Here is a 10,630-nt window from a genome sequence, read left to right as displayed (position 1 = left end):
CACACAGTCAAAGGCTTTACTCTAGTCAATGAAGCAGAATTAGATGTTTTTCTTGAACTCCCTTGCTTTCTCCATGATCCACTGGACCATCAGGGAAGTCCTGTGATGGTTCTGTTTTTAGTTTTCTTGAAAAACCTCAATACTGTTTTCTACAGTGGCTACATCAATTTACATTCTTATCAGCATCTCTCATATGTTTTTAATGCTTTTAAGGTTTATATTGCTGTCTTTTTTTTTTCCTGATGTTTGTGATTTTACCTTCTCTTTTTTTCATCATGACAAAAAATGTTTAGTGTTTATTAATTTATATCAAATATCTGAAAAGACTATTTTTTTTCCTTTTAGTCTCCACCAGATGATTTTTTCTGTGTAATTAGATTCTCTCTTTTTAGTAATTGTGAAATAATATGTTTTCCTTATCTTCTAATGATTGTTAAACAATATAGTTTTGAGATAGAGTCCTCCTGAGTTTGTTGTATATCTCAAGCAATGATAACCTCATATGCATTAATTCAAAGTTCATGTGTCTGTCAAGAAGTTTTCTAAGTAGCTTTATATACATATGCAGTAAGCATCTATCATAGGTCAGAAAGGCTTCAGTTTGGTCTCTAGATGGAGATTTTAATGACTATTAATATGGACAAATTAACATATTGTAACCTCAGTTTTCTTATCTGAAAAATAGAGATACAATGTATTCCTATTGAGATTATTGAGAGAATTAAGTGAGAGAATATATCTAAAACTCAGCCTCTTCTAGGTTCATTGTAAATGTTGTCTCATCCTACTTTGTTTTGTTTATTAAATGCAGAAATTGAAGTGCTGAAATTAATAAAATTGATAGCCATTACAGGGTAATATGTAAATCAGTAATTAAATGAGACTAGACTTCAGATTTGCTAACTCACTGTTGAGCTAAAATTTTTTCACTGGAAAATTGTTTATGAAAGAAGAAAAAAGCAATTGGTCATTTTTAGTATTTGCTCTGAAGTTATCATATAGAGGCTAGTTTTCACCTTTAAGTATTTCTTATAAAGCTACTATGCATTTTCCTATTTACATATAATTGTTTTTCCAACACTTTTTTTTTCCTTTAACATTGCAGTGGTCTTTAATTCATTTGCCCCTTGATTTCATCTATAAAATTATCTGGGTTCTGTCAGTCCCTACCATTAAGCAACATACAGCTGCTGTGCAAAAAATGAAACAACAAACTCTGATTTACAAATGTTACCCAGATCAGATTGCAGTTCTATTTGGCAAAATTGCATTTTCAGTTGACCACATCAGTATGCCCCTCATTTGGCTGCAAGGCGTTGTTTTAGGAAGGAACCATTTTGATTCTGAAACACATTAGAAGGGTAGGAAAAGAGTAATATCAGTGCTATGCTGCCTGGATTCTGCATTTTGTGTTGAGAATTCTATAACAACTTGATTGAATTCTATATTTAATGCAATATTAAAATATTTTAAAATGGTAATAAAAGCAAAACATTAATTCAAATGTATACAAATTGTAGTAGGTTGAATTCTATCAGAAATTATACTGACAAAAAAATAAGAGAAATTATACTGACATACTAACTCATATTGGGTTCAGCCCTTAGAAACTCTTCTTTTTGTAACTGTGTGTTCATTATAGTTTATAGATTGGAAGTTCTTTTTAATAAGAAGAGAGGAAAGGAAGGAGAACAAAATAAAGCAAGATAGCCTGATTATATACAATGGAGTACAGATTAGCCCCTTATCAGAAAATAGAAAACCTCTAACCAAAGGTGGTGGAAATGAGTGCTAACCATGAACAGAAAACAGTGACTTGGGGCCATCAGCACAGCTTCACAGACAATAATTTTGATTGTCAGTGATCTAGGACACGAAGAACTATTAGGAAGGGTAGTACATTTTGAATTGTAGGAAAAGGGACAGATGCATTCAAAGTAAGAGGCATTGTCGGTGCTGGGCTTGAGGCACAGACCAAATAATTGGGGAGTTTGGAGCATCACAGAGGATTGGTACCAGAGACAGACACTGAAACAAAACCTACACAGATCTGCCTTTACTCTGTCTGGAATAATTTTTCATTAATCATTAAAAAAGCTGAATGAGCCCTATCTATAAAATTATTTAACTTCTATTGTAACTTTGTAAACTTACCGTCTGTTTTAATCAATGATAGAGAAGTTAATAGTGTTTACTTTTTAAGGGACATGAACTTGGGCAAACTTCAGGAGATGGTAAGGGACAGGGAGGCCTAGCATGCTGTAGTCCATGGGGTCACAAAGTGTCGGACTCAACGGTGTGACTGAACAACAACTCCTTAAGGAAGTATCTCATCATCAAAGAAGTAACTTACATCACCTATTAGAGGTAATAGGGCACTTCAAGAAACTACTTAAAAATCAGAATCTAATAGCCATGAAGAAGCTAGGGATATCTTTTATCACGATTGAGTTTATGGCCACTTGTCAAATCTTTTGTTTTATGTTATCTTCATTATAGATTGATTGCCAATGGAAAATTATGAATATCAGAATTTAATCTAAAACACTCTTTCTGAAAGAATTGTCAATATATTAATGATAGCACTTAGCAACAAAAAAGGTATAATTTCATAAGACTTTAGAGTTATTCTTAAAATAGTTTAATCCATCCCCTTCAAATAAGCAGATATGCCTGAAAGATTAATTAACTTGACCATGGTCATTGAAATGTTACCAAACTCAGATTCAGCTGCCACTTGAAAGCCAGTACTTGAGAGACAAATGTTGGTTGGAAAAGGAAAAGTTACTTTATCTATAGGAGGTGGGCCACCTGGGGAGACGGCAGACTCATGTCCTGGAACCAACTCTTAAGATTCTACTTGGCCATAAAAATTTTTTAAGGGAAGCTAGTTGCAGTTAGTCATTGAAGTAGGAGTTTATATTCTTTGCCATCTTCCATTGTGCACATACTTGTTGACTTCTTGTGATCTTTCTTCGTGTGCTATCTTGTTCACATAGTCTGCTCATGGGGTTACCGAGGGGGAAGCTGGGGAAAAGATCTACTCATCCATTAAGTACTTATTCTTCATTCCTACTTCTTCAGTCTAAGACAGAGAGACAGCACGTTAGACAAAGCATTGTGTGATCAAAAGAATTGAGAGGTATGCTTGGACTGGACCAGTGAAGCGTGGGGGTACCTGGTGTAGAGGTTAAGTTAAAATATAGCTTGATGGAGTCTATTACTGTTAGCTTTTAGGAGCTGCTTACAGATCCCCACTGTCAGACATCATTCCATTTCTATGGGATCAGGGGCAAAGGCTGATCTGTAGCTGCTTTAGGCTGAGAAAGGTCATCAAGAACTTTGAATGGAAGATGTCAATATGGGTCCATAGCATCTCCTTGCTGACAACATAAGTTGCCCGCAGAATAAGCCACAATTATTTTGATGCCTATGAAGATACAGATTATTGTGAGCACTAATGTTAATCCCATTCCTTTGAGGCCAGTTTTGGGAATTGTGCTAGCCATTGATTTAGTACAGCTCAAGATGGAGCAGCTTATGTCATGGCTACAGTCTGGTCATCATGCAGTTAGTTTTTTCCCTCTGGTGGCAGTTATGCATGTTTGTAAAACAACTCAGCAATGTTCATCAGACACTGTTGCCTATGTCCTTTAGGAAGGAACCTAAGATTCTGTGACTCTATTGTCCTAATAACTGACTGCTTGAATGTACTCTTTTGTGCCTCAGGGGAGCTGAAAGACTTCAACTTTCTACAAATAAGAGGCAGGGGACACAGATAGTCCTTTGCATTTGGAATAACCCCTCAGGATTCTGCTCAGTTTGAGAAACAACCTACATTGAAATTAGAGGGAAATTGTTTCTCAATTTCATGTGTGTGGTACATTTGTTTCCTACCAAAACCGTTTCAGTGTCAAGTCGTTTTTCACACATTCACACATCAGGAACCAAGGAACTAGGAAGACAAAGACATGTCTATATCATTTAAACCACCTACTGAAAGCGGTACATTACAGTTATTCCTGTGCGTGTGTATGACTGTGGGCAAATGAAGTTCAGGTACACTTGGAGCTATGAAAGCAGACAGTGCTAATGGGATTACATTGCATTAGATTACAAGATATTGATATAATCACCCCCAAAACCTTATGGTTAGTTTCAAGGACTAACAAATCAGAGAGAATGTATAGACAGTGTACCTTACTTTCATAAAAAAATCTGTATGAAATTCAATGCTTACATCAGAGAATGTGAGAAAGATGCTGGCAGGAAGAAAACACATACAGGCAAACTAAAGATTGTCTAAACAGCCAGATCCCTCAGTCACTGGATCTATTTCACGGTGGAGGATTGGGAAATGTTTGCTCTGGCACGTTCACTGGGGCTGCATACCTTTCAAATAATTTTTCGAGGACAGATTGCACCATAGTTTTAAGAGCAACCACTGGGGAGATATTTGTCAATAGCTATCACTAGTTTGAGATTCTACCCTGCTTGCAAGCTAAGGAGTTAGTCTGTCACATTTTAATGGATGCTGGCAGGAGACACAGTACTCCAAGGTCAGAGACAAAGGTCTTTATTACTCAGAACACAGCAGGCAGCATGAGCTTTATATTTGCATCTGTTCGCCTTGTCCCTCAGGTCTCACAGGTTTGGTGTGGGGCATTCCCACAGAGAGTATGCATACAGAGGGTTTGTGTCACAACTGAGGAACCCTGAGTGTAAGGAACCTAAATCCTTTACAGGAGCTTGCTGACAGACCTGCCCATTATCTTTATGGTCCCGAAGAGTTGACAAATCTGTCTTCTGACCAAGGGAATTATGAGACACTCTCTCTCTCATCTTAGGCTGTTTGCTTATACAAACATCCTTGAAAAGAGAGTCTAGAGCAAAATCTCTCAGTGCCTCTACTCAAAAGACATGCAGAAATGTGAGTGGTCTATGGAAAATTGCTTCCCAACAGGAATCCTGCCATCAGTCACTCATGAATGTGCCCAGATTGCTCCAGATGAACTTTCCCTCTAATCAGGCACCTTTTCAACTTTGCTGGACCAGAGGACAGGAGGTGACAGCTGGCACCTGCCTTTAGAAGCACCGATATAAAAACAATAAGCCTTGAATCCTACATGCTGCCTCACATGCTGTAACACTCTGAATGCCCAGGCCCTTCATTTTTATAAATTCCTCATTCATCACTGACTGATGGGAACAAGAAAGGAAGAAAAGAGGAAAGAAGTTAGGGTGTAATTATTTTACTGTCCAGTGGCTTTATGAATTTCCTCTCAGGATATTTTTCTGGCTTCCAAGGTGAAGCTGGGGTGCACCACGTGTAGTCACACATCAGCCACTTTCCAGAGGAAGGGAGGGAAATTAACCCACTTCTCTGTCTGAGGGGTCTGGGGCGACAGGGTCGGAGACCACGAGGTCAAATAACCACCTAGTCACATTCTGTCATTTTTTCTGAATTGAGTTTAGGGTTTACCCAGTTAGTTAGTGCCTTTAACAGGTTCATCATCTGTGCAAGGAGGTAGTAGAGGCAGCAACATAATGAACACAGAGCCTCCCCACACAGATAGGGAACCAGCCCCACCACCGTCAACAGCAGCCAGATTTGGAGTTGGAGGAAAGTCAGAGTTGGAAATAAGTATACCATCCTTAAGACTGTAGTTTACTTGCAGTCTATGGGGTCGCAAAGAGTCAGACACAGCTGAGCAACTGAGCTGAACTGATCCCACCTGTTTGGGCTTCCCTGGTGACTCAGCAGTAAGGAATCTGCCTAACAATGCAGGAGAAGAGGGTTGGATCCCCAGGTTGGTAAGATCCCCTGGAGAAGGAAATGTTAACCCACTTCAGTATTCTCGTCTGGAAAATCTCATGGACAGAGGAGCCTGGCAGGCTATAGTCCCTGGGGTTGCAAAAGCATCAGACACGACTGAAACACTAACACAACAACAAAATACTAATTACCTGATTTCTGGTTCAAGGATTAAAACTCCTGTTTTCCCATACCTAGTCACTTTTCTACTTAATTATAGAGAAAAGTGAAAGAAAATGAAAGTGATAGTAGCTCAGACTCTTTGCGACCCCATGGACTCCTGGGTCCATGGGATTTCCCAGGCAGTTGCAAGGTTGCCATTTCCTTTTCCAGGAGATCTTCACCATCTAAGAATTGAACCCGGGTCTCCTGCATTGGCAAGCAAATTCTTTACCGATGAACTAGCAGGGAAGCCCTAATTATAGAGAATTTACATGAAAATAAGGCCACTAAGTCCCTGATGGTGGCACGGCATGCCAGTCCCTCCCAGGTATCAAACAGGTGCCCCCTGCAGGGGAAGCGAGAAGTCTCAACCACTGGACTACCAGGGAAGTCCCCACTGAAAACTCTGCATTTATCATTATAAAGCATTAACAAGCAAGAAAATATTTTCTTGTATTTTTACCTTTCAGTGGACAAAGGTTTAGCTGAAATCTTCTCTCCTTTGACACTGTCCTCATCCAGGGCATGCTTAAAATTTTCCTTGTAGCGTAAAGGGCAGACAGGGATATTGAAACTGAAAAAGAGTGTCGCACCAGATGTTGCCAGTCTTTCATTTAAATTAGCTCTGACATTTCAGGCACAAGCTTGGTGATTTCTGATTTGCCTAATTTCTGTAAGATTTTATTTTAAACAACAAACAGGACCTTTTGAGATTTTTTTTTTTTTTTTTGGAATGCTGTGATCTGGGAGAAATGCATAGTTGGTCTTCACCCTGGTTCCTGACTCAGAGCTCCTAAACCCCTTGGGATTGCCTGAACAATAAGAGTAATGGGAGTGTCTTTTGTGATAATAGTTGGTCTTCTGTCCTCAGTGTCTGAAACCACTTCAGAATCATAAAGGTGAAATGGGTGCCTTGTTATTCAAAATGAGCTTCTTTCCACAGGCTACTAGGTTAATGGTAATGGTATAAAAGCACCTTTAGGATGGGGGCTGGTTGCCAGAGGAACCAACTTTGAATAGAGGGTTGGAACTTTCAGTCCCACCCCTTCACTTCTGACTGGGCTGAATCGATCACCAGGGGCCCGAGACTTAATCACTGCTGCCTCTGTACTGAAGCCTCTATCAAAACCGAAAAGGACAGCATTAGGAGAGCTTCTGGCTTGGTGAACACTTGGAGATGTGGGGAGAGTGAGCGGCGCACCTGAAAAGAGCCTGGAAGCTTCGTGTCCCATCTCATACACTTTTCTCTCTGCATCTCGTCCATCTGACTGTTCCTGAGTTACATCCTCGTATAATAAACCAATGATCTAGTAAGTAAGCTATTTCTTTAAGTTCTGTGAGCCATTCTAGCAAATTAATTGGACCCTAGGAAGGAGGGAGTCACTGGAACCTCGGATCTATAGCCAGACAGTCAGAAGCACAGGCGATAACCTGGGTTTGCAACTGGCTTCTGCATTAGGGGTGAGAGGGTAGCAGTCTTGTAGTACTGACTCCATAACCCAGGAATCTGATGCTATTTTAAGGTAGGTAGTGTCAGAAGTGAGTTGAATTGTGGGACACCCAGCTGGTGTCACAGAGAATTGCTTATTGGTGTGAGGAAACCCTCCACACACACCCTGCTCTCCCTGTCCCAGAATGGGTATTGATGACCAGAATACTTCTTACCTGTATAGATGAATACTTTGACTTCATATTTGTGTATAGAGTGTTCAGAATGATACTGACCTATTTAGCAAAGATGAATGTTCTTCTTAATCTATTAATCTTACTTACAGTCTGTTTTACATGTGAAGGTGGAATATATATCACAGTTACCAAGACAGACTAAAGCTAAGCATTCATTCAATTTCCAGTTATGAACTCTGAATTCTGTGAATTCTTTGAAACCTATGTCCCAACTCATTTTAATTCACCTTTACAAATAAGCCTTCACCTTTGTGCTTCATATTGCCAGTGTTTTGGATGAAACAAATGGAGAAAGTTGGGTAGAACTGTTATGTCAGATTTTCGTCAAATGATAACATTCAGGAATCCGTGATTGAGCTAAAGCAGATTTCCTGTGTGGTCTGAGCAATTCCTTTGGCTGTTAATTGCCCCAGCTACCTGCCGAAAGCAAACTATTAAATTGAATGTGGGGGATGGTACTGGGTTCTACCAATGTTTGTTGGTAACCTTACATCTTGATAGATTGCCCACTATTGATGACTTTTTGCATGAGAAAGTTAGGGAAGTCTCTACCCAAGGGCACAGAGTCCTTTAGAGTATGGATTAATAAACTTCTCAGAGTCTCTGTAAGAAATTCTGCTTCAAGGCTACTCAAAATTTATTGAAATGTCAGTCTGTTTTCCAAAAGGCTTAATCATGAGATAAATGCAAATTAAATTCAAATTCCAAATGCAATGACAAACAAAGAGCCTATTTAGAAATCTCTTGTGCGATAGAGATTTGGGGGTGGAGTTTTTTGTTTTAATTTTTTGCTTGTTTCTTCTATTCTGTTTTTTGATGTGATGATGATAACTTGAATAGCTGAATGAATTTCAGCTAGAGTAGAGATTGGTTTACTCTGATTAGCTGAAATCATTGCTAATGACTGACATTGACTATTTTCTGTGCTAACAGACCAGTGATGGGGTTCAGGGCAGGCCACCCCCAGATGTTTCACTCTGGCATGTGGATTATTTTCAGTTGAAAATAAACAAGGCCTAAAAGACTTAAGAGCCATTTACTTCCTTCTTACAGCCTAAAAAACAATTTTAAATAGGAGACCTGTCCCCGGAAGGAGCTATCACCTGTAATTAGTGCGTGTGTGTGCTCACTTGTGTCCAACTCTTTGTGACCCCCTGGACTGTAGCTCACCTCTGTCCATGGGATTTCCCAGGCAAGAAGTGGGTTGCCGTTCGTCCTCCAGGGGATCTTCCTAACTCAGAGATCAAACTTGCATTCGCCACTAAGCCACCTGGGAAGCCCACAGTTATAGAAAACTCTAATAAAGTGATAGACAGCGAGAAACCCAGTAAAGCCTATTTGATTGGTGTCCTCTCTCTGTCCCGTTGTCTTTGGATGCCCAGTAAACATTTGTTTATGAAACATAAACTCATTCCATCTCCCTGTGAATTAGCTTCCTTCCCTTTGAGATCTCAGACCTCTACCTCCTTCTCTTTAGTCTAGAAAAAGGACTAAGATTAAGGGACATTCATGCTAAGAATGTTAAAATTACTACACCCACCCTCTAGAGTTTAACGGAGTAGGCCTACTGTGAAGCCCAATAATCTTTATTTGGACAAGCATGTTAAGAGATTCTGATGGAGGTTTCCTGTAAGGTACTTCAAGAAAGATGTATTTAATTAGAATTTATTCTTTTTGAGAATAAGCACATTTCACTTTTTGGTGTAAAATAAGGATTTGGGGATTGAGTTCAAGTCCAGATTATAAATCCACTAGAATATAAACTCTTGTGAGGACAGGGATTTTTTTTTTCCCTGTTCAGTGATACATGCCCAGCACCTGGAAGAATGGCTTTTAAATAGTAGATGCACGCAAGCCATTTGTTAACTTAATGCATGAACTCACAGTATAAAGACTACATTCCCTGAATATCTTCTAACATGTGTTATAACCAGAAAGAGTTCGCAAATGAATTTTTGAACAGCAGACGGGTTAGCTCTGAAACATTGGCACCTCAAATGGGAAATAGGGCTGTTAAAGAAAGGCCAGGATGAATAGAGTTACTTGACAATTCTGCTGATATCTAGGCCAATCCTAGTCTCTTTTAATTGTAGGATAATTCTTTACAGTGCTGTTAGTTTCTGCAGTAAGTATACTTCTGCAGTATACTTACTGCAGAAACTATGTAAGTGTATAGTATGTAATATGTATGTAATGCATGTAAGTATGTAATATATGTAATCATACATATGTATGTGTAAATATATGTATGTAATTAATATGTATGTAAATATATGTAAGTATACATATATCCCTCCCCTCTCACCCCCCTCTAGGTCATCACAGAGCACTGAGCTGAGCAACCTGAGCTACTCCACAGGTTCCTACTATCTATTTTACACATGGTAGTGTATGGATATCAAACCTAACCTTCCAGTTCATTCTCCAAAATATAGAACACTCCCTGAATTTGTGTGTCATCCTTGCTTGGGGGCCATGCTAATCTTGTCTGTATCATTCCAGTGTTAGTGATCAAGGCTGACCAAGGGAGCCTGGGCAATCCTAGTTGTGATCATTGTATTCCTTTCTTATACCTGCTGTAACAAAGTATCAAACTGCATGGCTTAAACAACAAATATTTATTTTCTCCCAATTCTGGAAGCTTTAAGCCCAAGATCAAGGTGTTGGCAAGGTTCCTTCTGGGGGCTCTGAGGACAAAGCCGTCTTATGCCTGTCTTCTTGCTTCTGTTGCTTTACTGACAGTCTTTGGCATTCTTTAACTGGTAGATCCATCTCCCTAACCTCTACCTTCATGTTTACATGATGTTCTTCCTTTTTCTGTGTCTATCTCTGTTCAATTATGTGTGTTTTTGGTTTTTGTTTTTAAGGATACAATCATATTGGATTAGGGCCCACTTTGATGACCCACCTTAACTTGAATGTCTGCAAAAACCCTTTTTCCAAATATGGTCACATTCTCAAGTGCCT

General features: G+C 39.2%; 1 non-coding gene across 1 annotated transcript; it reads right to left on the bottom strand.

Annotated features, from left to right (window-relative positions):
* Positions 1 to 10,088: 10,088 nt before the first annotated feature.
* LOC122436150 lies at positions 10,089 to 10,196 on the bottom strand. The gene has a single exon (XR_006267915.1). It is a non-coding gene; the product is annotated as a U6 spliceosomal RNA (small nuclear RNA).
* Positions 10,197 to 10,630: the final 434 nt, after the last annotated feature.

This window comes from Cervus canadensis, chromosome X (assembly GCF_019320065.1).
Source record: "Cervus canadensis isolate Bull #8, Minnesota chromosome X, ASM1932006v1, whole genome shotgun sequence".
Lineage (NCBI taxonomy): Eukaryota > Metazoa > Chordata > Mammalia > Artiodactyla > Cervidae > Cervus > Cervus canadensis.
The sequence above is the reverse complement of the archived record's forward strand: the minus strand, read 5'-3'. Positions and strand labels throughout refer to the sequence as shown.